The following is a 23,786-nucleotide window of genomic DNA, read 5'->3' on the forward strand; positions in this document are numbered from 1 at the left end:
TAGGTTTCAACGGGAAGACTAACAATTGGTTAACATCGTTTTTACTTAATAGATGTCAGCAGGTTAAAGCTGGTAACGATTTGTCTTCTCAGTATTTTGTATTTTCCGGTGTACCGCAAGGTTCACATTGTGGACCTACACTTTTTCAAATTTTCATTAACGATTTAACGTCCGGATTTTAGCACTCTAACTTCTGACTTTAGGCTGACCCAAATACTCTGTATAAATGGACAGTGAACAATTTACTTTCGTTGAATTTTAAAAAATATACAATTTCTTTTTTAATATCAAATCGGTATTATGTTTTGATTACCAATCAGGAAATTCATTAGTAATTCATTTTTGGCTCCAAATTTAGGTTCAAGGAGCATTTTTATTATATTTTTAATAAATCGATAAGCGATACTGTATTTTTTTATTGTATTTTTCTTTGGTGTATTCATATCTTCTATGTTGTTCTCCTATATGGTCTCCATTTTATAGGAAAGATATCGATCTTTCGAAAACTTCCAGAAAAAAATTCTACCACTGTTCACTGTTCAAACTCAATCGGGTTTATCAAAAAGGAAATTATACGTGGATTATGTACAATTTTAAAATATGCAAAGGTTATTTGGATCACGAGTTCAAGAAAATCTCTGAATTTTTTCCTTACCTATATACCTATGTTACAAAATAGACCTTGTTACACTTCGGATGCATATGCATCCTTAATTCTGTACGCATTGTCATTAACACGTACAAGTTTTATGTAACCGATGTTTGAAATAGAGCTGCTTGTAAGCGTTTCTAATGGCAATTCACTTTTGTGTTTGATTTATACGAACTGGTGGAGTTCTTTTGATCACAGTGGGTTTTCTAACATACATCAGTGTTAAAAACAAGCGACTGGAGCATTGTTCATTTCTAGCTCTTTTTATTTTTTGGTTCGAGTTTTTTTTCTTTCCTGCATTCAAAATGTGCACCTATGGCATTAATTTTGTGTTCTTACTTCTCTTTTCTGCGGTAATCCGAAAAGAGAACTTGAACCACATTTTTCATATTTATTTTTTTACTAAATCATCTTTAAATTTGTTTAAGATATGCTGACGTTTGTCCTGATAGTCAGTCAACTGAGTATTTTTTATCTTATTCAGTGGTAAACGGACTAGGTTGTCGATTTTTAAATATTTTTATTTTACTCTCTTTTGTAAAAATCTGAACTACCTAATATTTACAAGAGTTGACTCTGATCTGACCAAAAGCCCAAAAATTCCCTAAAATTTCTGAGAACAATTCCATGTTTTTATTTCTCTTGTCTATGATAACCCAAAGTGAGTTAAAAACTTGGTAGTATTTTCCATTAATGCCAGTATTTTGATAATCAACTGGAGTTTTCTATTTCTCCTGTTCTCGTCCACACTTTGGACTATATTTTTTGTTCTTTGTGTCCGTAAGTTGCACAACTTACTGACAAGTGGTTTATTTTTACTTTCTGAAGAAAACTGAACGTCTTAATATCATCTACAGCAATTTGAGAATAAACTCACGTTTTTCTTTTATTTCTAGTGATAATCTAGCTCTTTAAAATTTAATTTCATTTGGTCTACTGCTTCAAGATTTTGATAATTTTGAAACCAACTTCACCCATATTTGCTTTTCTCTTGTTTACAGCTCTGGGCTATTTTTTGAGGTTAGCATCTCAAGTACTCAAAAATAAATAATAACTAGTATTGCCAACAGTTATAAGTAAAAATTTTTGCAACCACCTGAACTTCCATCTGCTCGATGTTCAAAAATTGGGTTCTGAGTATTTTGCCTGATTCTTCAGGCTTTTCCTCAATATCTTGGCTGCGGAGAGGTTGAAATTTGTCAGTTGAATTATTCTCCACAATTTCTTTCATTCTCTAATTTGATTCTTTTTTCAATTTGTTCTCAGGTTTATGTAATGCTTCCCATATGTTTATATATATGTACTGGAGACATTCTATACTCATATATGATGACACCAGGTAACTTTCATCTGTTCGATGTTCAAAACATAGGGTTTTGAGTAATTTTGCCTTATTTATTAAGATTTTCCTCAATATTTTGACTGTAGAGAGGGTGAACGCTGTCAGTTGGATTATTCTCCACAATTTCTTTCATTCTCTAATTTTATTCTTTTTCCAATTGTTCTCAGGTTTGTGTCATTCTTGCCATATATTGATATAAATATATCAGAGACATTTTTATACTCGAATGTGGTATATCTATTAGCATGGAATTTGCTTCGTCTGAGATTAAATTTTAAAATTTTCGTTATAACAAAGTATCTTCACCTCCTAAACGTAATTTCCACAATGATACTAGGAAAAAAATCTGTCTTTTTTAAACAGTTTTGAAGTAGCTAAATTTAAGACTTGTGGATCTTCATATTTACAGATAAGTAATAAGGTTCTTGTATTGTCGACAACTATAAAAACGTCTTCAATTACTGTGAAAAACTGACCCATAGAAAGAGCTTTTAAATTTTTAAGAATAAATTCATTTTTCATCTTCTTTTTTCCGTGATCATCTGGAATGATATCATTAAAAGTATCTTTAAAATTCGATTTACTTACCAAATGGTAGATATTTAAATTTGTCGTTTCCTTCGACCATTTTTGTCGTCTTGAAGTTTGTTCCGCTGTCTGCAATATTGCTTGCTACATGCTACATCGCTTATATAAGTTATCCATCTTTGTTTTTCTTTTGTTTCATAAGCAAAATCTAATAACGTATATTATTTGTCTTTTTCTTATTCGAAAGTATCGTCAATGACTATAGGCGGTCTAAACCCCCAAACGTCATTCAGATGATATTTAAAAAAAATCTTAACGCGAAAACTCAGTCCTGCGAACTGTTTTCTTTTCTGTATTTCTCATCGCCTTTGTGCAGTTTTTGCCAGATCTTTATGTAGATGTAGCGAGACATATTTTTAAAGATTTTTGTTGTTCGAGATATGCTTTTATATAAATTATAGGCGAATTGTGTTTAAGATTACGCTAATTTTAATTATGTATGAACACAGGGGCACCTGCAACATGATGAGGGTAGTAATCACGAAATCGAACATTTTGTCCGAAGGTAAAACAATATTACAACCGCTCTAAAAATGGCTCCCTTCATGGAATAAATATTAGCTACAAGGGGTCAAAGGTTAAATTTTGATTTTACGCAAACACTGAAAAATTAAAGCCTGTTTTTTTTTGTTGTAGGAAGAGTGGGATTATTACATTTTTACGTTCAAATAAAATTTTCTGGACATTTACACGAATATTTTTATTTTCTTTTAATTTGTACTTTTGCAGTACACATTTAATTTTTTCTTGTGTTCTATAATAAATTAGATGTAATACACGTACAGTTGTAAATACTATCGCTTCTGTTTATCTATTTACTAGCTGATAGACAGTCACTTCAGTGGCGTACTGTGTGACTAAAACACAGTGTCAAAAGTTAGAACGACACAATATCCAATGTGACGATCTTTGAAGGTGTCTTTTATTTGTTTTTCAGATTCATGCTTTTATTGACTTTTTTGAAAGTTGCTCATAAATTTAAGTAACAAAACAATTTCAGTAAAACACGTTTATGACTATAATCTGGAATAACTAGGTTAATGGCATTAATAAAATTTTCCGGGAGACATCCAAACTGATGTCTTTGGAAATTTGTCAAGCAAATAAACATGCACTTCTTGCTCGAATCCAGTCGTCTTCTTCCTCCGTCTATAAAACGTAAAACTGCTAAGTAACATAAGTAAGTCGTATTTTCCAAGGACGTGTTAGCGTGTGCTCATAATTAAAGACCTACAACATATGTCGTAACTGCACTAAATATACCAGTTTTATTAGGATATTTTCAAATACCTATAAAGTTCGTGATTCAGGTCTTACATTACTTACTATAATTGTTTTGGCAACAACTGCTAATGTTGGTCTATTTGCACGACCAATAAATTTACCACCTTGGACACTAATTGGAACATTTATTTTCCACCATAGAAAACAAATAAATTATGATGCACCGTGTAATGTTCCTGCAGGAATTTGCATGACAGTGGAAAATTTTTTCGCACCTTGGCAGTGACATGAAGAGGGATGGATTGCAGCGTGATCATGGTATAAAACCGCAATTTCTAGTTTCGTGTTTTAGCTTGTCACAGATCTATTACAAAATATTTTTATACCCACGTGAATTTGTATCCAGAATTACTCACGGAAGGGACGTGTACATGTTGTGATAAAACCGCCAAAGCTAAATAATAAGTGTTTATAAATAACTTGCACACAATCTAGATAGACCATCCGTTGTAGGACCAAGAATATTTTAGTTTTCTGTAAGTGACGTTCCTTGCAGAAAATTTTTATAGCAAGCATTGGAACTACACACTGTGTCGGTTGAAATTAGGCCTATTAAACTTTACTTTCCTAAAACTAGCACTGAAAGAGCTTTAACTGGGATAATAAGGATTTTCTTTTTCCCTACGAGCCTTTCGTCTTCAAAATTTGGTTTGTGGCTACCTAAACTTCAAACTGATGTCTTAATAAAGCGCATTTTACTTCTATGAGTTGACATGACAGTGTGATATACTCTAAAAGAAGAAGAAATATTTGTTACACCAATGTTATATTTATTTTCTTATTTAAATGAAGCATATAAATAGTGAAGAAGGAAGCGTAGGAAAAACATCTTCATCTCTAAATGTCCCCGGCGAGAAACTCTCAACGCGTCGACTTTTCCAGAAAAAGCATCCAAGAAGGATTTTTACGAGACATCTCTGGTCAAACAACGCGTCGGTGAGTTCAGGACTAAGCCCTCAGGTCAGGATGGACGAGGGATACATTTGTCGGTCCCCAAGAGGGTGGGTGGCGTCGGGCGGTGACACGCTGTCGTCGGTCAGGATGGCTTCTTGGCCGTCTCGAAGCGCCGCCGCCGCCACCGCCGCCGCTGAATAATGGATGGCCGTGGAGATTGCCGGACATCGATGGACACGGGTCACACCGCACATTGCGTATTCAGTAGAGGATGCGGACACTCAAGAATCCATAACACTCCTGTCATGAGATTTTCGCTGCATTATTAATACGGAAGGAGTTCGGTTCTAATTGAAATTATGTATTTATACTAATGGAGTTAGATTTCTGAAAGAGGAACCAGGGAGGTGTGACAATTTTATATTTTATACACTTTTCACCGGTGGTCGGACAGTAATTACACCTCGGGGATGAGCAGTTCGTGAATAACAGGGACGACAACAAACTTAGATTTGTGATGTGAATTATTTAAGGTTAGGTGGACGCGAGTTTTGTGGAATTTGGGAATTTTATGGATGGAAGAGCGTGGAGAGGGATGAAAGGACAACTGAGGTTTTTTGTCTATCTGTCGTTGCATCTTCCTCACATTTTACGGTTTTTTCGATTTTGACAATAGATCGATGGAGATTTTGATTTTTGTATTATTATTATTATTAGCACATTATGAATAGATTCATTTGAAGGTGAAGCTTTTTCTTTTTTTCTCTTCCTCTAATGGTCTGGGACTTATCTGTCCTAGAAAGATTAGCGAGTGATGTGTTATTGCTTTTGCGATAGTACCACTTGATCCATACCCCTCTTTAGAGAGTCTGGTATTATTTCTTCTTCGGGTTTCAAGTCGAACATTATCCTTGTAGTATAATCTAGACATGAGTTTTTCGAGAGTTCTGGTTGGAAAATTTGTGACACAAACAAAGGTCACACAATAAAAAAGGAATTAGCTGATAGCATTGTCCATAAATTTTACGAGAAAACGGCGCCGAGCGGACAACAGATAGACGGAGATGGAAGACCTACTTTTTCTTATTCTAGGAACTACAAAACGTCAGGAAAATATGAAATTAATCGTTCGTCGAATGAATCCTATTGCAATACTTCCTTAGCTTACGCCTGGATGTTAAAAGCAATGAATCTCACGAATAGTAAGACAACTAGCGTAACTTCTGTATGCGTCATTCAACCGTAAACGTCTCTTTACCGCTTGAATACTTACACCACAGCACAAATCATAAATCTCTTATGGAATTGTAGTTCTGTTCCTTCCAAGTTTTTACATAAAATTTCTCAGTTCGAAGCAACGCATCACGCAATGTTTTGGCAAACGTAACACATCCGAACACGGTTACCTCCGAGAGAAACTAGGTTGTAGCAAGAAATCCATACAGCCATATCCGTCGAAAAATCAACTCGTGTAATGGAACTATTACAAGATTGGAGCATTTCAGGGCAAATCGTTCGGACGGCTGTTTGCCATTTCCAGCGCCAACGTAAGACGTCTGGCAGCCCCTTTCCGAGTTCGCAACCTCGTCGAACGGTCGCTGGCAGAGCCGTAGCCGAGTCGTTTCGGTCGCAGCTCGGACCGTGGTCAGCTGTCAACCATCACTCACACTCGCCAGGCCACTACATGCTTTTGTACTTAGCCCCGCGCTGGCCCTAATTGTGTCGGAAAGCCGCCGCCGGACCCCGCTCGCCCCGGAGCGGCACATGCTTGAGGAGCGCAGCGCCTGCTAGATTTGGCGAAGGCGCCGGATTCCGCCCCGTCGAGATGGCGGAACGCACAACGCTGCTCTCCTGAAGGGGATAACACGCTTGTTTTTTGGGTTTAAAAAAAATGTTAATGTTGTCCGTACATGGCTGATTTCACTATTGATTTAATTAAAGAGACGGAATTTAGATAGGGAGCTGCATTTAAGCCGATTCCGATGCGACGGATGCAATGACGGGTTCAGGTGCATCGGCAATATGGCGTTCCATTAGCAGTTATAATAATATCAGGAGTACGAGTAACAATTTCGTTACAATTTTTCGTAATGTTCGTTTTTTTAGTGTCAATGACGAGATAAAGTGTACAGCGTTATTGATTCTTTAGTTGCTTGGTAATCTACAGGGTGTTTTATATTTTGTAATGAAGTTGATTGATTGAACATTTTAATTTATCACTGACTTACTTTTAGCACATAAATTATTAGTTCGGCTGTAACTGTAATCTGTGTGAATTTAGAAAACAATGTTAGGTCGGTGTGCATCAGGACAATTTAGATCAAACTTCACAAAACTGTTTTCCTATTTTTTATGATACATCCTGTATAATTAATGTTAGATACGTTTCTTGTTTTGACATCTTATGTGTTATTAATTACATTTTTTACAGATTTTTTAAAGTAAATTTCATGCTAACCATGACAATGTTGCCTTTATGTTGGTTAGTTTATTAGCGAATAACCAGCCTTGAATGTTTAGATAAAACTTGAATAAATGCAGAATTTGCTGTCGATTTAATTAAAGAGATAGCATTCAGACAAAGGGCTGCATTTAAGCGGATTTTGTTGCGATGGATGCAGTGACAGCTTCAGGTGCGTCATCAATATGGTATTAGTTCTATTATATCAATTAAACGATCGTTTTGATTTACACAATCGTTGTTTATTTATGAAGCGAATTTGCAGTTACATTTCGTTCAGTTTTGTTGCGAATTGACCATTAAACTTAATGACGATCACTAATTTATTACGTCGATCTGTCAATTATGGTTTTTACCATTTATAGATTAACGAACATTTTAAATTAATGGTTATTTCCATATATATTTATGTTAACACAGATTTCCACTCCTTCAATAATGTCGACATTGACGTATCGACATAATTATTTTATAGCTCTACATAGTGTTTCGACTATATGCGTTTTGTAATTATGTTGTTTTTTGTACGGACATTAAGAGAACGAACAGGGCCGTACTAGCCGACACATTAAAGTTATTATATGAAAAGCTCTGTGGCTTTATTTGAAAATATTGCAGTCGCTGGAATTTTTATTAGGTCAAGAGTTCATTGTTTTTTTCGCCGATGAATTCAAAGAGTTAAATAAATTGTGAACTAATTTGAGTTTACAGATTTAAATTATGAACAAATAGGTGATTTTCGTTATAATTTTTTAGAGCTTTTAGCGACACTAACAAAAAAAATCTAACGTTAAAAGTTCACATATTAAAATACTAATTTTTAAATGCTGACAACGTCAGTAAGAATAATAATGTATGTAATATAGTATTAATTTAACGCGGCCGTAAATATCCAGCTTGAATTAAAATTTAGAATGTGATTAACCCGTGAGTCTGAGAATTTGGTTGGTTGAATTTGATCACATGATCGGCGATCAAGTAAATATGAATTTTCCCATAACGTCCAGTCAATTTGGTTATTCCATGTGTTTCTTTTAATTTTATATCCTCATAAACTTTTACTTGTAAACGCGTGTAAAGTATGGTCGTGCTCTTGATACACTGTTAGTGCGTATCCGGCTCGAAAGACCAAAGCGGTTGCCGAACTTTATTATTCTCACTTCAATAAAGCGCTCTCCATTAGACAAGGGTCTGCTAATACACCGATGCAAATTTGGTCGAATTTAGGTCCATATCAGCTTTCCCATCGAACAAATCTCCGTGGGTATCGACGAACATCGCGTACAAGTGACTACACAAACGTTAATGCCCTGGTTAGAATTACATCTAATATTGACTTGCAAAATCGCCGTTGGAAGTAAAGGAGCACGTCCCTGGGCGTGCTGGTGCCAAACGATCCCAGACTTACTGTGATTGATTGGCCGCGCTGATACCTTTGGCCTTAATTGCATCCCGAATGTGTTTACATATACTTCATATCCCACATCAACGACGGTTTCGACTCACCCGGCTATCTAAATGTAACAGGGGATGAAAGCCCGCTCTAACTATATTTACCGAGAGGGTGATTCTGACGGTTAGACACTTTTAATTATGAGATGTAAGTGTACGGCAAACAACCTTCGCTGGTATATTGCTAATTAATATGTTCATGCAATGTACTACACTGAACAAGTCGAGATATAAAGTTAATTGCGAACTCTAATAAATCTGGAGGGTAATAACCACCCCTTTTGCATTTTCGACCTGGGGCTCTTCCACCTAGAACGCACGGCGCTTGTTGCTTTTGTACTTGGTAAAAAAAAATCGATTTTAATTTCTGAGTAGTTTCGACTAATTAACCACAAAACAAGCGGAGGCAAGACAGTAGTAAAAGCTACAATTACGTGTATTCACTGGCAGGTCGTTGTTAGGGGGTTTTACTATAATTTATGTTGTGAGGATTAGTGGTTATTCAAATTATTGATCTTACGTGGAAATAAGCTAAATTGTTGACTTATCAATCACGGAAAGGTTAGTTCGTTGTTGTACTCACAAACAACTGAAAATTGAGGATTGTGAATGATGTGGGTCCATAATTCCAAATTTCGTAAGTTTTACCTTTTTTACCTTACTTTTCTTCTAACTGCTGACTGAGAAATAGGTTTTTAAAAGAATGCTGGATGGGTGTCAGTGGGATTAGAGGAAATATCATACCTATGAAATTCAAGTTAGATTCTGAGAATCACACCAAGATGAACGACTAGCAACGAAATAAGAAAAATTGGTGGAAGGTTATTTCGACAAAACTTCTTTTATACAATTTTGGTAAAGTTAATTATGCAATATAATAAGCGTGTTATTACATTGTTGGTGGGGGTGATTAGAGAAATTTTGGTTGACGTTTTACCATCTATATGATATTCCTAATGTACCTAGAAAATTTAACAACAAACACAGACAATCATACAGCCACAGACAGAGACGACAAGACAGACAGACAGACGGAAACAGGTGATTACTTTTTTCGGGAAGTAAAAAACTGCGGGATTAAATATAAAATTGACTCGGAGCAATTTTAGAAGTCAGACATTGTCTTATTTTGCTTTTTATGGAGGAATTCTGTTTATTAAAATTAAGTTATTATCGCCTTAATACTATTTCGTGAAATTTTCTTGGGTCAATTAATTAAATGCAACGTAGCTTTGTACCAGTACACTAAAGAAGTTTTTCATACCGCGTCACCCGAGTTTGCCATATTATTGTAATTTCCCTCAATTTTTTGCTAGCAGCGGGCGACATTAGCGCACTTTGATGTCCCAACATTATGACAAGTCGTAAAAAGTGCAGACATGGCTTTTCATACAAAATGCAAAACTTTAGAATAGGTAAAAAAGCGCTCCGCGAGGACTCGCCGTTATAAAAGTCTCTAAAAAAATATTACAGTTTTATTTTATTCCTCGCGACGATTATAATATTCATGAACAACGGGGTACATAAGCATGTTAACATCCTCCGTATAATACCTAGGAAATATATGCATGTATGCAAGTAATTCTCATCCAACTAATTCACTTGCTAATAACTAATACAGGGTAGTGTTAAACTCCACCCTTGGGCTTTAATTCTCTGTTCGTATATCATGTGCTCCAGTTAGAGAGCAAGTCTTGCTGCCCCCGGTGCTCAACTACGGCAAGTTGGGATAATGTTATATATATGGCACGGTTTGTACGCTGTACCACCAACATGGATTCCTGTTACATATTTTCATTTGTCTAACAACGTTAGGGGAGATCTCTTGTTTTAAGGATGTTACGCATGTTTCTACAAACAAATAAGAAGTTATTATACACAGGCGAAGAAAAGTTACGCTAGGAACGGCGAAAGTGGGGCCGAAAATGCGCTTATAGGAGGAAATAACACTAATTAAGATGATTTATAAAATCACTCGTTGTCAACTAATTTTCTAATTACCTACTAACTGCAACTTATGAGGATTTGGACTCAGCGGTATCCTTACCAACTCGGGTAACTCATCAAGATCTAGTTATGCCAATAGCAAACTTCATTGTTCCAAAAAAGGGAAAAAATCTTAATCGGACGGGTCATTTTTGCAAAAATACCCAAGGCCTCGTTGTAAACAGGCCTTTTGTAAATTATACCCACATCCACTATCCATAAACGGTCTTGTTAATTCCATAATCGGTTATCTCGTAACTGCCGCATACAAGCCTCAAGTTACCTACCTGTTCAATATTAACACCGAAGAGCACTTTGTCCTCATCGCTTTTTACACCGATAACTGCGTGATTCTTGTGAGGTTAAAACCGAGTTTTCCTGTGCATTACACGAGATAAAGTCGCGTTTTCTCGCATGTAAAAGCACTTTTCTCGTGTAGTGCTAGTTTAATCCAAGTACGGCCATGTAAAGTGGACGATATTAATTTGGTCCTGCTTGGACCGGTCAGTGCGGTCAGGGCTTTATGAATAATAATTAGTGTTGCAAACAAGGATCCAGCAGGCGTCCCAACGCGGTTTGTGGCAAACCAAAGTGGTGTTTGTCTGATAACACGCCTAAAAGCTAATAAACTTCATTATTCATTTAGTTAAATTTGTACATTACTTCGTGCTCATCTTTTATTCACTACTCGATATCTTCTTGTCCAAATTGTAAGCGTCTAGTATCTATAAAACGTCTATTAACATAGGAATTCCTGTGGTAATTTAATTAAGTTTTGTTGCATCATAAACTATTTTAAGTTGGGCTAGGGAGATGTAATATTTCTTCTTGAAACGTTTACGATTACTTTGAACCTCTCAATTAAAATTTGAATTATGGTGATAATAATTAGTGTTTTCTTTGCAAATTTTCTGTTATTTATTGGTGGAAAGATCAGAGGAACTCGACGCTACTTATAACTCGCGCTGTGGGAAATTACACGTGTTATATGCGCATGGATCATAAGGAGGCTGTAAATTATGTGCGTTATGCGCTTAGTTGGTTTTTATCTTTGTGCTATATGTAAGTTTAGAACGGCAGTTGGTAATGTCGTGTCGGAGAAATATACGCACTTTCGAACATTTACGAAACAGTTGACGAGGACATCGACAAGAGGAAAAGGAAAACACGAATCAGAATTATGTGATAATGTATAAATGAAGAATGTAACGGGTGATTTTTTATTTGTGATCTAGTTACTCGACAATCTGTTGCCAGAAAATTAACTTGATATTTTATACACGTAATTATGTTGTGAATATCGTGTAGAAGGTGAAACGATGGTCAAAATTTGTCTAATAACCCCCCATCAATGAAGGCATGACGTCATCTCCAAAATTTACCATGGTAAATGTAACTTAAATTTTATAAAATAATATACCCCTGCACTTGTAGTTTATGAATCCGTGTTAAATTTTTGGAAAAAAGATCTAACTTATAGAACAACATTTTATAAATTAATTTTGAAATTGCAAAACCGAATGCTCTGGAATCTTGCAGACGTTTTAAGGTTGTCGTAAACATGGTAAACCCTAATGAAACTTTATCTCCTCCCTGGCCGTAAACTGAAGAGGCCATCGCCAAATTTTCTCACATACATTTTATTTAAAATATACAAAAATGCGAAACATTTTGAGTCTATTGTTGTCATATTTTTTTAACTTTATACATACGAACTGTCATATTTTAATTCTTGACGATTCTGAAAAAAATGGTAGATAGTAATTTTAAAAGAAAAAGAGCCAAAAATAGTTAATTTCCGAAGGTGATTGAAAAATTATCACAACTTTTATGGGGACGGGCGGGAGGGGGCTATTAAAAAATTGAGGTTTTTGAAAAACTAATTCGAAAAAAATTAAGATTTTATTGTCCCAGAACAATATTTTCGGAATATTCTGTTTGAAAACTATTTTTTTTAGATCCTAAAAAATTTCATGTTTCATTTGACGATCCTGCAAAAATAGTAGTAATTTTCTAAGAAAATGAAGACCTTCTAGGGGTCGAATCCTTCAAAAAAATCTTCGCTAACTTTGAAGGCGGTCGAAAAATGATCAAAAATCCCACAAGGTTATGAAAAATTATGTTACGTTTTATGTATCCTGTTATTGCGACAAAGCTTCATGTACTAAGAAAAAGAAGTCAAGATTAAGCCCCACCCACCCACCCCTGTCTCAATTGTGATGAATTTTTCATTTGGTGTCAGTTCAAAGGACGGAGCTTAATTACCAAATTCACATTTGTATTCCAAAATTTACCATTTTAAACATATTTTAAGTTTCTAGTTGCGAAAAGATGACTATACGTCTATTAAGAAAAAAAAAAAGGGGCTATGTAAGCCCCGCCACCCGGCACCATTTCAACTGTGATATATTTTTTATTAGCCGTGAGGGTGGAGCCTAACTGCAAAATCTTTATTTCTTTGCAAGAAGTTACCATGTGGAACATATTTTAAGTGTCGTGTTGTTGAAAGAAAACTATGTATATATATTAAGAAAGAATCGTATGATTAAGCCCCACCCACCCACCCCTATCTGAATCGTGTGCAGAATTTTTTATTTGTTGTCAGATCGAGGCCCGGAGCTTATTTGCAAAATCCATATGTGTCTACTCAAATTTGCCATTTTAAACATATTTCAAGTTTCCTGTTGTGAAAAGGAGACTACTTATATCAAGAAATAAAGAAAGCAATATGCAATAGATAAAAATTAAATTTATAATTAAAATATAACATTATTGAAAAATTGAGCTACTGAACAAATGGACTAAAAGACCATAAAAAATTCTGAGATATAGATCCCGATGTGCTGATTTGAAAAATATAGCAAAATTTTCGAAATATCGTGTTTGAATGTCAAATATTTTTAAAATTCTAAAATTTCCCTCATTTCAATTGGCGATTTTGGAAGAGTGGTAGAATTTTTCGACAAAATGAAGTCGAAAATACCTTCTGGGGATCAAGATCTACACGAAAATGTCTTTTGATAATTTTCGAAGGTGGTCGAAAAATGCAATGATGTCATCAAATTTTTGTGGGAATAATCAGAAAAATTATGATTAGCGCTTTATTGTGTACCTACATATTATCTAAAATTTCACAAATCTTAAAGCCCTAGTTTCAGCGTAATAAACATATTAGTGGATCAGGGAGAACAGATAGACGAAACGGAAGAACTACTTTTTCATTTTCTAAGTTTTAGATGGAAAAAATTAATATGTGCCAGCACAACTAGCAACAATAAATTTGAGAAAAAGCTCTATATTTTAGTTATAAAAATTATGCAATCTTGTCTTCATACCTTAACCTTCACATCATTCATAACCAAATTACTTTAAACTACGCTGTAACAAAAATCTTAAACTACTTAAGAGATCTTGTGCAGGTTTAACAGGAACAATTGCTGACGCTTTATTCAATTTTTTTTCAAAATCAACGATATTTTTTGGTTAGTTTTTTGATTTTGTTAGTACTTGTTTTATATGTGACTAATACTCCTAATAAATACCTATACTTACTTCAGTTAAATATAATGTATTATTATTATTATTATTATTAAAAAAAAAATTGGATAGTTTTTGTTCACTCTCAAATACAGAAGTAGCCTTAAAAAGACTGATATAGTTGAAAATTAATTCGAAGAACAGTGTAAAATTTCTCTGTTTTATTGACCACTTTTATGAGTATAAGTAGCGTGAACGCCTACCAATATTTACTCTAGACTGGGAAAGGAACTGATCGGAAGGGTGGAGAATAAGAAACATATGTATGTATCTATAAAATACGAGTAGATTCATTTTAGAGCACCTGATATCGATTTACATAAAACAAACACATCCAAGTGACACGAATCTTGGTTATTATCATAGGTTTTGATGTTTAGAAATCGAAAATAGTGTAAGCATTTTCACAAAGGGTTCGATTAATTAAAGGGCAGATTCTAAAATAGACTTATCCTCTTATAAATAGATAAGAGTAACAGGATGTTTTGTGTCGAATGTAGGAAACGCAGAAAGTATTAAAATGTCACTCGACGTATTTTTTTTTTGGTTTTTGGGAACATGCTTCGTAAATAATTAAACACGGATGTTCAAAGCTTGTGATATTTTTAAAACGACAAAAAAACTGGCCTCAATTTTAATTATTAAGAGGGTTCAATAGGTATAATTAGAGATCAGACAGGGATACTAGAAATGAATTAGTAATGACAAAATGGAATTTCGTGTGAACCAATAATATGTCTTCCGGCAGCCGAAATTTATGACACGAAAATGAATGTTTATGGTTGTTCATTTGCTTTGAAATAGGATCTTACTTTGGATTGTCGGTCAATGTATTCTTTGGCTGCGGGTGTCGACTTCCAACCTCCGTGAAGTTTCAAACCCGTAATATCACGTATGTAGTGTATAGCAGATCTCCGATAGCAATGACCTGTGTATCATTCGGGATTTGGTAAATTCAAATACGCTGCTGTTTGCTTTCCCACCACTCTAAATTTATTTAGACATTATTCCTTGTGGGGTTAATATAATGTACGTATATTATTTTTTGGACTCTTATAAAAGTGACAATTCCAATAGCTGAAGGCAAGAACCGAGGAGGGGTGGCTTTGCCCTCTATGACCCCCTTAAACGTTGTCCCTAGATGTGTCATTATTCTGTCCATATGAACGATCACGTCCGTCGACCACACGTCGGTCGTTAAACAATTCACGGATTAATCTTTTTGTTCCCGTTGCTATTTAAAGTACGATTTTGATTTGGAGTGACAATTCGCCACCCCTGTTCCCTCCCCTGTCATGTGCTTCTGGTCGCAAATATCGAACGCCCCGAATAGTAGGTGTACAAAAAGTATCCAATAACAAGCCGATCGGAATTTAATGTCTTAAATTTGTGGCTCCCGGTCGAAACAATGCGGTGCTGCAAAGTTTTGCATCGGAATCAGGCTCCGGCGCTGCAGACAAATAATTTAAAAGCCGTTTAGTTTATTTGGAATGGACGAAGGCGCCCAAACGGCCAACGCATGAATGGCGAAGAGAAGACCGGACCGTGTCCACCGTCGTCGTTATATCGGTTTTGGGCTAGCATGTCGACTAACCAAAAAACTTGTGGTGTTTCTTTTATTTATACGAGGCTTTGAGTGTTCCGACCAAGGTGGTGATGTAATTAAGAAAGGCGCGCCACCCATTAGAAGAAGCGGTCCCTCGTAAATCTCCCCTTTTGTCTCTCGTTCCACACTACACAATCCTTTTTTTGCAGCGCAACGGGCATTTTTTTGTGCGTGGACCAGAACAGGACACCTTATACTTTTCGTTGTCGAATGTGCTTTCCGTGTTCTTTTCTTATCGCGCGAGAGATCTGAATCTTTGCCTATCACCGATATCTTTGTTTTTGTTCCGATGGTGGCGCCAGAAAACCCTCATTAAAACGACGACGTTCGTGTGTCAACGATATATTGGAATTAAATTAATAGCTGGTAATAAGCCCTAAAGTTTTATTGCTGGAGGAGTCGGACCGAAATCGAACCCTTCTTGCGTCGGTTTTGTACGACGCGCTGATTGATTTTTTGCTCATGACGACAAGATGTATGCTAAAGTGTGTTTCTATCGGTTTAACAGAACGTTTATTCTTACCATATCCACTGATACGTGAATAGTTATTCAGAGTCTTAAAGCTGTTAAGAGTGACAATGATCATTGATCACATAGCACAAGATTTGCTACCACGATCAAAGAAACAGTAGGTGCAGCATGTTCATGTTAAGATAACTTAACATTAAATGACACTCTGTTAGATCTTACCTAATACTTTTTACTTTACTTTATGTGATCAACAACATATTAAACATAGACGTGGTAAATTATCCCATGTGTTTTTCAAATCATTAGAGTTACTCATTTTAACAGAGAAGTAAGTTCACGTTGTAAATGCCGCACTATTTTACAAGGATCATTTGCCACTTGTTTTCTACACATATTTTATTTTATGCACTATGTAGATAGTAAGTAACTGCAAAGTGAGCAAAAATTTTTAATATCTATGGTTTTATGTGATATTTGAACTGTAAGATTGTATACCCTGAACGGTTTAGAGTATGTTGTCCATCAATAATTAAACTAATTTGATTAAGAGCTCTAAGCAAAATCTCCTTTGTTACATGTTCAGTTAATTAAATGCTGTAATATTGTCAAAAGAGGTCATAGTTGTTACATATTTACCATGTCGGCCAATAAAGAGGCTGAAGTTCTTTGGAAGCAGTGACCAGTGTATTGTTCTGCATTTGGTAGTTTGAGAAAATTTTCAATCTTACTTAGAAGCCCCCCGAAGGTAATTAAATTCCAAACTTCTTTTTTCGAAAAATTTTTCATTGAAATTGACATCATCTGTGTATGAATTTTTTTACACGAAAATGTAGAAGGTGAAGACATTGTCGTTGTGGCCTACTCAAACCAAAAATAAGCTGATTATTTATCCAATTTTGAAAAAGTACTCTCTCTATTGTCTTGTTACCTCTCATATTTTTTTTAATTTACCAAAAAATCACAACCCTCTGAAAAGCCATAAAGACATCCCGCATGCAAAATGGTAAGTCTTGAACCGTCACTGGGCTAAGTTTGTTTGAGTTATTTTTCAGATAATTTTCATGTATCCAATGACAATCCATTCTGATAAATCCACGTCGCGTCTAAATATACAAATATGTAGATTTTTATTGGAATACTGAAATTGTAAAAATTTTCTTAAGAAACTAATTTTCCTTCGCATAACATTTTGCGTCCGTTAACTTCTTTATTTATATCTGATTGACTTTAAAATTTTAAACAAAGTGGTTTTTAAATCCCAACTGTTCACGAGCAACGTCTAATAGTCTCTCAATAAATTATAAAATAAGGAGTGTTCATTTTACTAAACGGACACAAAAAAATTATTGAACCGTCAGTTTTTATTAAAAAAATTTCTTGAACTGAATATTATATATATGTAGTGACCCTACTGAATACATTTCCATAACAAGAACTATTACTTTAACTAAGAACGATAAAATTTCCGAACTTTACTTTTAATGCTTTCCATAAATCTTCGCACACCATTTTCTGTTACTTTTCGGGCAGCAGTCATCCAGATTTTTCTAAATTCTTCCAGTGTTTTAGCTTCTCTACCATCCTTTTTCAAATGTTTTTTTACTAAAGCCCAGTAACGTTCCACAGGGCGAAGTTCGGGGCAGTTGGGTGGATTATCTTCTTTCACCACAAATTTGATATTTTTTCTTGTCAGAAATTCCAATGTAGCATTAGCATAATGAGCGGAAGCTAGGTCGGGCCAAAACAATGGAGGGAGTAAATGCTTTTGTATGCATTCTTTCCTGCAATCTTCTCCTTTAATAGTGCCAAAAGTGAAAAATGAGGAGCTTTTTAAGCCGCATGAGCAAATAGCTTGCCACACAAGTACTTTCTTTCCAAACTTATCTACTTGAATTTTCTTCATTTTATCATTTACCACTTGACCTTTAATGACATTATAAAACTGTGGTCCAGGAAGAGTGCTCGTATTCATTTTGACATCGGTTTCATCATCCATTAAAATGCAGCGATTCTTTTCTTCATTTAAAAGTTTGTAGAGTTTTCCGCTCCTCTTTTTGGCCCTTATTTGTTGTTCTTCACTCCTTTTTGGAATTCTTTGTTTCTTTATACTGTTCCTTTTTTTTATATCTTGCACTGTTCCTACACTGATATCAAATTATTTAGCAATTTCACGCACTGACATACATTTTTCTGATGTCAAGTGCTTCACCACGTTTTCTTCAGTTTTTGGATCTGCAGGGCCTTTTCTTCGACGAGATTTTGGTAAACCTTCAAGTTTATAGTGATTACCAAACTTATTGATAATTTGAAATACTGCAGACTTTGAGCATTTGAATAATTTTGCCAATTTTCGAACGGGCCATTTTTCTGAGCACCATTTTTGCACTATTGAATTTCGAGTTTCAATAGAAATTCGCTTCATTTTTTCGATATTCTTTAAAATATCGCAAGTTTTATACCAAAATGGAAAAAGTGACAGTTGTAGATAACATACATGGTTGCTATGAAGAAACAATTGAAGATTGTTAGTTGTGGCTATTTTTAAAGTTGTCCGTTTAATAAAATGAACATTCCTTATTCATTATTGTCGTTATATTTCAGTGGTTGGAGATCATTTCTGAACATAAAATTTGTAAATTAGTTCGTTTTTGTGCGTTTCCCAGAGCATGTTGATTTTAAATTTTGAATGAATTGGCCTAAAAGTTTTTCTATCAAGTTTTATACACTGGGAAGGAGCAGACTTATAACTGAAATTGTATAAAGTGAAACAATTGATTAAATTTTAAAGGTGGTCTGGTACTTCTAAAAAAAAATTATGCCTCTTTCACTGTCTGGTAGCGGTTTTTAGTACACCTTGTTTATCGCAAGAGTGTTTACTTTCCGAGCGTAAGCTAATGAAGTATTGTAATCGAATCCCTGGGCCCTTAGAGTACGAAAAAATGGGTCTCCTATTTTTGTATGTCTGTGTGCTTGCCTGCCGTCTGTCTGAATTTTTATTAGATAGATAATCTCCGAAACTACTGGACCGATATTTGTATGTATGTATATTAGAAATCTGATTAAACGATAACCAAAATTTGTCTAATTCGTCTGTGTCGATTTTTGTTGGACTGTTGTGAAATTTTATATGTGTGTTATGATTATGAATATCGTGTAGATATTAAAACACTAACCAAATTTTGTCTAATCATCTTCACCAACAATGTGATAAAATAATATACTCCCACACGTGCAGTTTATGAATCCGCCTTGAGTTTTTACCGAAGATGTCCAAAAAAATCAATATTAGAATACGTCATAGATGACGTTTTCAATTTGCCTTTGAAACTCCAATCAAAAATCAACTGAAATTAGGTACAGGGGTACAAGAAGTTGTGCTCTAATTATTCGTTAAAAAAAATTTTTTTTGGTTCATTTGTTTCCAAGATGCAAGGCCAACTTGATTTTTTTTAAATTACATTACCATATAGTTAATGCATTTTTGAATAGAGCTTTTTTTTCTGAATCCACTGATATAGCACAAACATTCTCTCTGACTGAAACGCCAAAATAAATCATTAAACAGTAATTAAATAAATGAATAGTAAACAATAAATAAATTAACCAATAACAACCGATACCAAAATTAAATTTCTGTTTTCTACAAAAGATGCTCAAAATCCGCATTTACTACCTGGCAGTAAAAAAGACGCTGAATAGAATTTTGTACCTAGTGAGTTAATGAGAATTTCTGGACAAATGCTAGCAATTTCGTTACGTGTGCGTTGTTGTACGTCTTCAATGTGAATCCATCTAAACGCGATTTTTCAAATAGGCCCACAAAAAAAAGTCAAGCGGTGGCAAATCCGGTGACCTGGCAGGCCACTGAGTGGTACTTCTTCGGCTTATCCATCTGCCAGGAAAAGTTTCATATGGGGTGGAGCACCGTCTTGTTGAATTCTCTAAGTCTAAGCACTATACGTTCCCGCAACACTTTTAAGTATCCCTCAGAATTTAAATTCCCATTAATAAAAAAAGGACCAATTACATGGTAACCAATAATACCGCACCAAACATTTAGTTTTTTTGGACGCTGTGTTCCAAATTCTGTTGATAAAATTTCCGTCTTGTTGTATTGTGTTCATAATACGATCAAAATGATCTTCGTTTAGCTCTTGTACCAAATGGATTTTGTATGGGTGAAACTTTTCTTTTTTCTTATTGTTTGAATTCATCTTTCAATTTTCTATTAACTTTATGATTCATTTTCATCATTTGTAGCAGTTTTTGGCCTGCTAGGTTTTTGGACGTTCTTTAACACTTCCAGTTGCATTAAATCTTCGTAGAGTTTTTGAAACCGTCGACTTGGACATGAGTTCTCGGTCGAGATGAATTTCATTGAAGTGTTACTACTTGAGCAAAACTTCGTCTTTTCACTTAGAGACACCATTTTTGCAAAAACCACCTTACATATCAAATTAAAATTGTTTTCAAAGGTAACTAAAAAAAATATTTTGACGAATAATTAGAGCAGAAACGCTATACCTAATTTCATTTGATTTGTACAATTGGTTCTCAAGATATTTAACCGCTTCCATACATTCTTCCTTATATTTTTGTTTTAATGTATAGAGGTTATCATAAAAAAATGTTCGGAATATATATTTTTTATTTTTCAAAGAAACGGGATTTGTTGGGCTGTACTTCAGGAGCGAGAGTTGTTCTGTTCTCAAGTAACTAGACGACAAATGAAAAAAATCAAACTCAAAAACGCTTATCAAAATTTTCCGAAATTGTTGACACCAACTAGAACGATTTTGGAATTATTCGTAATCGAAACTACGATGTGGCCAATTTCGGGAGGTATCAGTCCGTCGGTGGCAGTGCATGCGTGCATTTTGGATTGTCGGCATTAAAGAATACAAAGAACTCGACCTCGCTCCTCATTGTTCGGATCGAAGAGATAAATCTCGCATTGTGCGAGTGCATGTGTGTGACAGGCAAGGCGTCTGAGATGACGCCATGTAAAAACAAGCGTCGTCGTTTCGGCATCGGCCGCCCCCAGCTCAGGCCGACTCGAAATTACGTGCCTTGTAAAACCACGCGGCGGCTCGTTTGCATAAGTTTTACTTTCCAAGATTAACAGCGCGCGGAAAGTATAATGGAATCGGTGGGGAAGGAAGGCGGCAGGGCGGTGGCGGTGGCGGTTTTTTACGGTTATGCGGCGCGGTAATGAACGTCGCTGATGCTGTGTGAAGCTTAATTTTTATAGCGACCGCGCACTCTATCGGATCTCGAGACTTTATAAAGTTGGGAGCACTTTTTAAAGGATTTTAAGATTCGTTAACAGTTTTAACAAACTCGCTACACTTTCCGACCCTCGTTGCCGTTTCCCCGAGCTACATCCACTGAGATAGCGATATGATTACTTTCGCAAGTTTTTTAATATCTACTACACCACCGTTCAACATGACACGTAATTTTCACAATTTTATTTAATGGGGGAATTAGATTACGGTTTTTTTGCTTCGCTTGTGTTTTTTCGAGATTCCATTTGAGATACTTGGCGAAAGCGTCGCGGTGTTAAGTGCTGGGGCTGTTGTGGCGCGAGGAGGAAGCCATCGATGGGGAATTTGTCAGCAAATCTTTCTTTCGAGAAGCGACTTTTACGCCAAATTCGAGGTGCATTATTTATTGCTTCTTGCTATACATGGGCGAGGTCAGGTCTTTCGAACGACATGCTTTGGACTAGTTTAACGTTTTCAGCTTTAGTCAATTTAATTAATTCTAGATTAATTGGTCAATGAACTGTTTCTTATGCAAAAATTATTGGAACGTGAAGAGCTATGAAATCGCTCGAAGTCAACACGAAGACTTTATCTCGAGTAGCCGTGATCGTCTAGTGGTTAGGACCCTACGTTGTGGCCGTAGTAACCCAGGTTCGAATCCTGGTCACGGCACTATAATGAGATTTTTTTATTATTTTGTAGGTTCTATAGGCAAATTTTAGTGTCTCTAGCACATATTTTGTTTAATTTTGATGTTTTTTTTTTTAAACGTAGCGCTCCTTTTACAAAACTCATAAAAAACAAAGTGCAACAACTGTAAATTAATCGACCGATGAACTTTTTCTTTCTCTAACTTACTGAAGTGTGACCAACTATGATGTCGTTTATATAGCAAGCAAGGCTTTCATCTCAAATAGCCGTGATCGTCTAGTGGTTAGGACCCTACGTTGTGGCCGTAGTAACCCAGGTTCGAATCCTGGTCACGGCACGGAGATTTTTTTTTTGCGTTTTTATAAAAATGGTTGCATTTTTGACCAACAAAAATGTGGTTTGTTGAAAAATTATTATTGTTATGCAAAGGCACAAATGGTATTTCATTGTTCAGTAACTGTCAAATGCAAAGCGTCGACTAAGTAAAATTCATGATGTATTAAATGATAAATGCAAACATTTAAAAGCTTTTACAACGTTACGCCACTGAACTATATAATTTTGACTTACAAATTCTTTGATTTATTAGCCGGTGTGCTAACAACGAAACACAAGTTCGTACATCGTTATTGTTCAAGGTCTATAATTAAACTAATTAAAATAAAAACACGAGTTTCTAAACTGTAATATGTAGATTTAACTTGTTTGTAAGGAATACACAATAACAACGCTCAAGCAGGTTAATTAATATACGGACAACATCGATAATGAATAATATTATATCATGTACCAAATGTCAGATAATTACAAACTAATATTCAAAACGTCTCTCGTCAAAAATTACTTAAGTAAATTTCTACCGTATTTTTCAATAATAATTTCACTCCAATGTAAGTACAATTATTAGGAATGTCAAATTTGTCAGTTCGCAATCGGATAAAAAGGAAGGTACTTTTGAGGTTCCTTTTTATTCATAAGTCTAATGATCTTTGAAACAAGTTTCCATGGTAATTCTTCAACTACTGTTTGAATGCCATTAAAGTTAAAATGAGTCGTTTTGGTAATGTTTCCCATGGAAATATTATAGAAAAAGTAATTAGTACCATTTAAGCGTTCACTACCTTCATTAGAAGTCAAGTGACTTTCATCGGTCCCATCTGGGACTGGGCTCAGCTGTAAGCTATTCTTATTTATCAGTTTAATACTTATCGCCTTACTCTGGATTTTTGTTCGTGTTATTTAGTTGTACAAACTCTTCATTCTGAAGCTTTGGTATCTGGTACTACCCAAAAATCTATGGAGATATGATACAGAGCATCTGTGCTCTGTAATAATTACTACGTGTCACTCCGTGTTACTTGGTCAATTTTCTGGTCTAGTCACCTTTGTGGTTTTTCTTGTATGCTCGTTGAATTGTAAGCTCGTATTTTTTGCGCCCACAAAGTTATTTGGCTTCAGAGGACGGGACGAATGTGATTTATGGTTAGCGGCAACCCAAAGTACATTATTCATTTACTCCTTGATTAACACCAGAATTCCAAAAATATCACAATTCCAGGAAGTCTGTGGTTTTAAAAAAACGGTGTCACTGTAA

The 23,786-nt window shown here is 35.2% G+C and overlaps 2 non-coding genes across 2 annotated transcripts; both read left to right on the forward strand.

Moving 5' to 3' along the window:
• Positions 1–22,141: 22,141 nt before the first annotated feature.
• On the forward strand, positions 22,142–22,213 carry Trnah-gug (transfer RNA histidin (anticodon GUG)). Its single transcript has one exon. It is a non-coding gene; the product is annotated as a tRNA-His (tRNA).
• A 244-nt stretch (positions 22,214–22,457) lies between these two features.
• Positions 22,458–22,529, forward strand: Trnah-gug (transfer RNA histidin (anticodon GUG)). The gene has a single exon. It is a non-coding gene; the product is annotated as a tRNA-His (tRNA).
• Positions 22,530–23,786: the final 1,257 nt, after the last annotated feature.

This window comes from Zophobas morio, unplaced genomic scaffold, assembly GCF_036711695.1.
Source record: "Zophobas morio isolate AGI-343-1 ecotype UQ-CSIRO unplaced genomic scaffold, CSIRO_AGI_Zmor_V1 ptg000012l, whole genome shotgun sequence".
NCBI lineage: Eukaryota > Metazoa > Arthropoda > Insecta > Coleoptera > Tenebrionidae > Zophobas > Zophobas morio.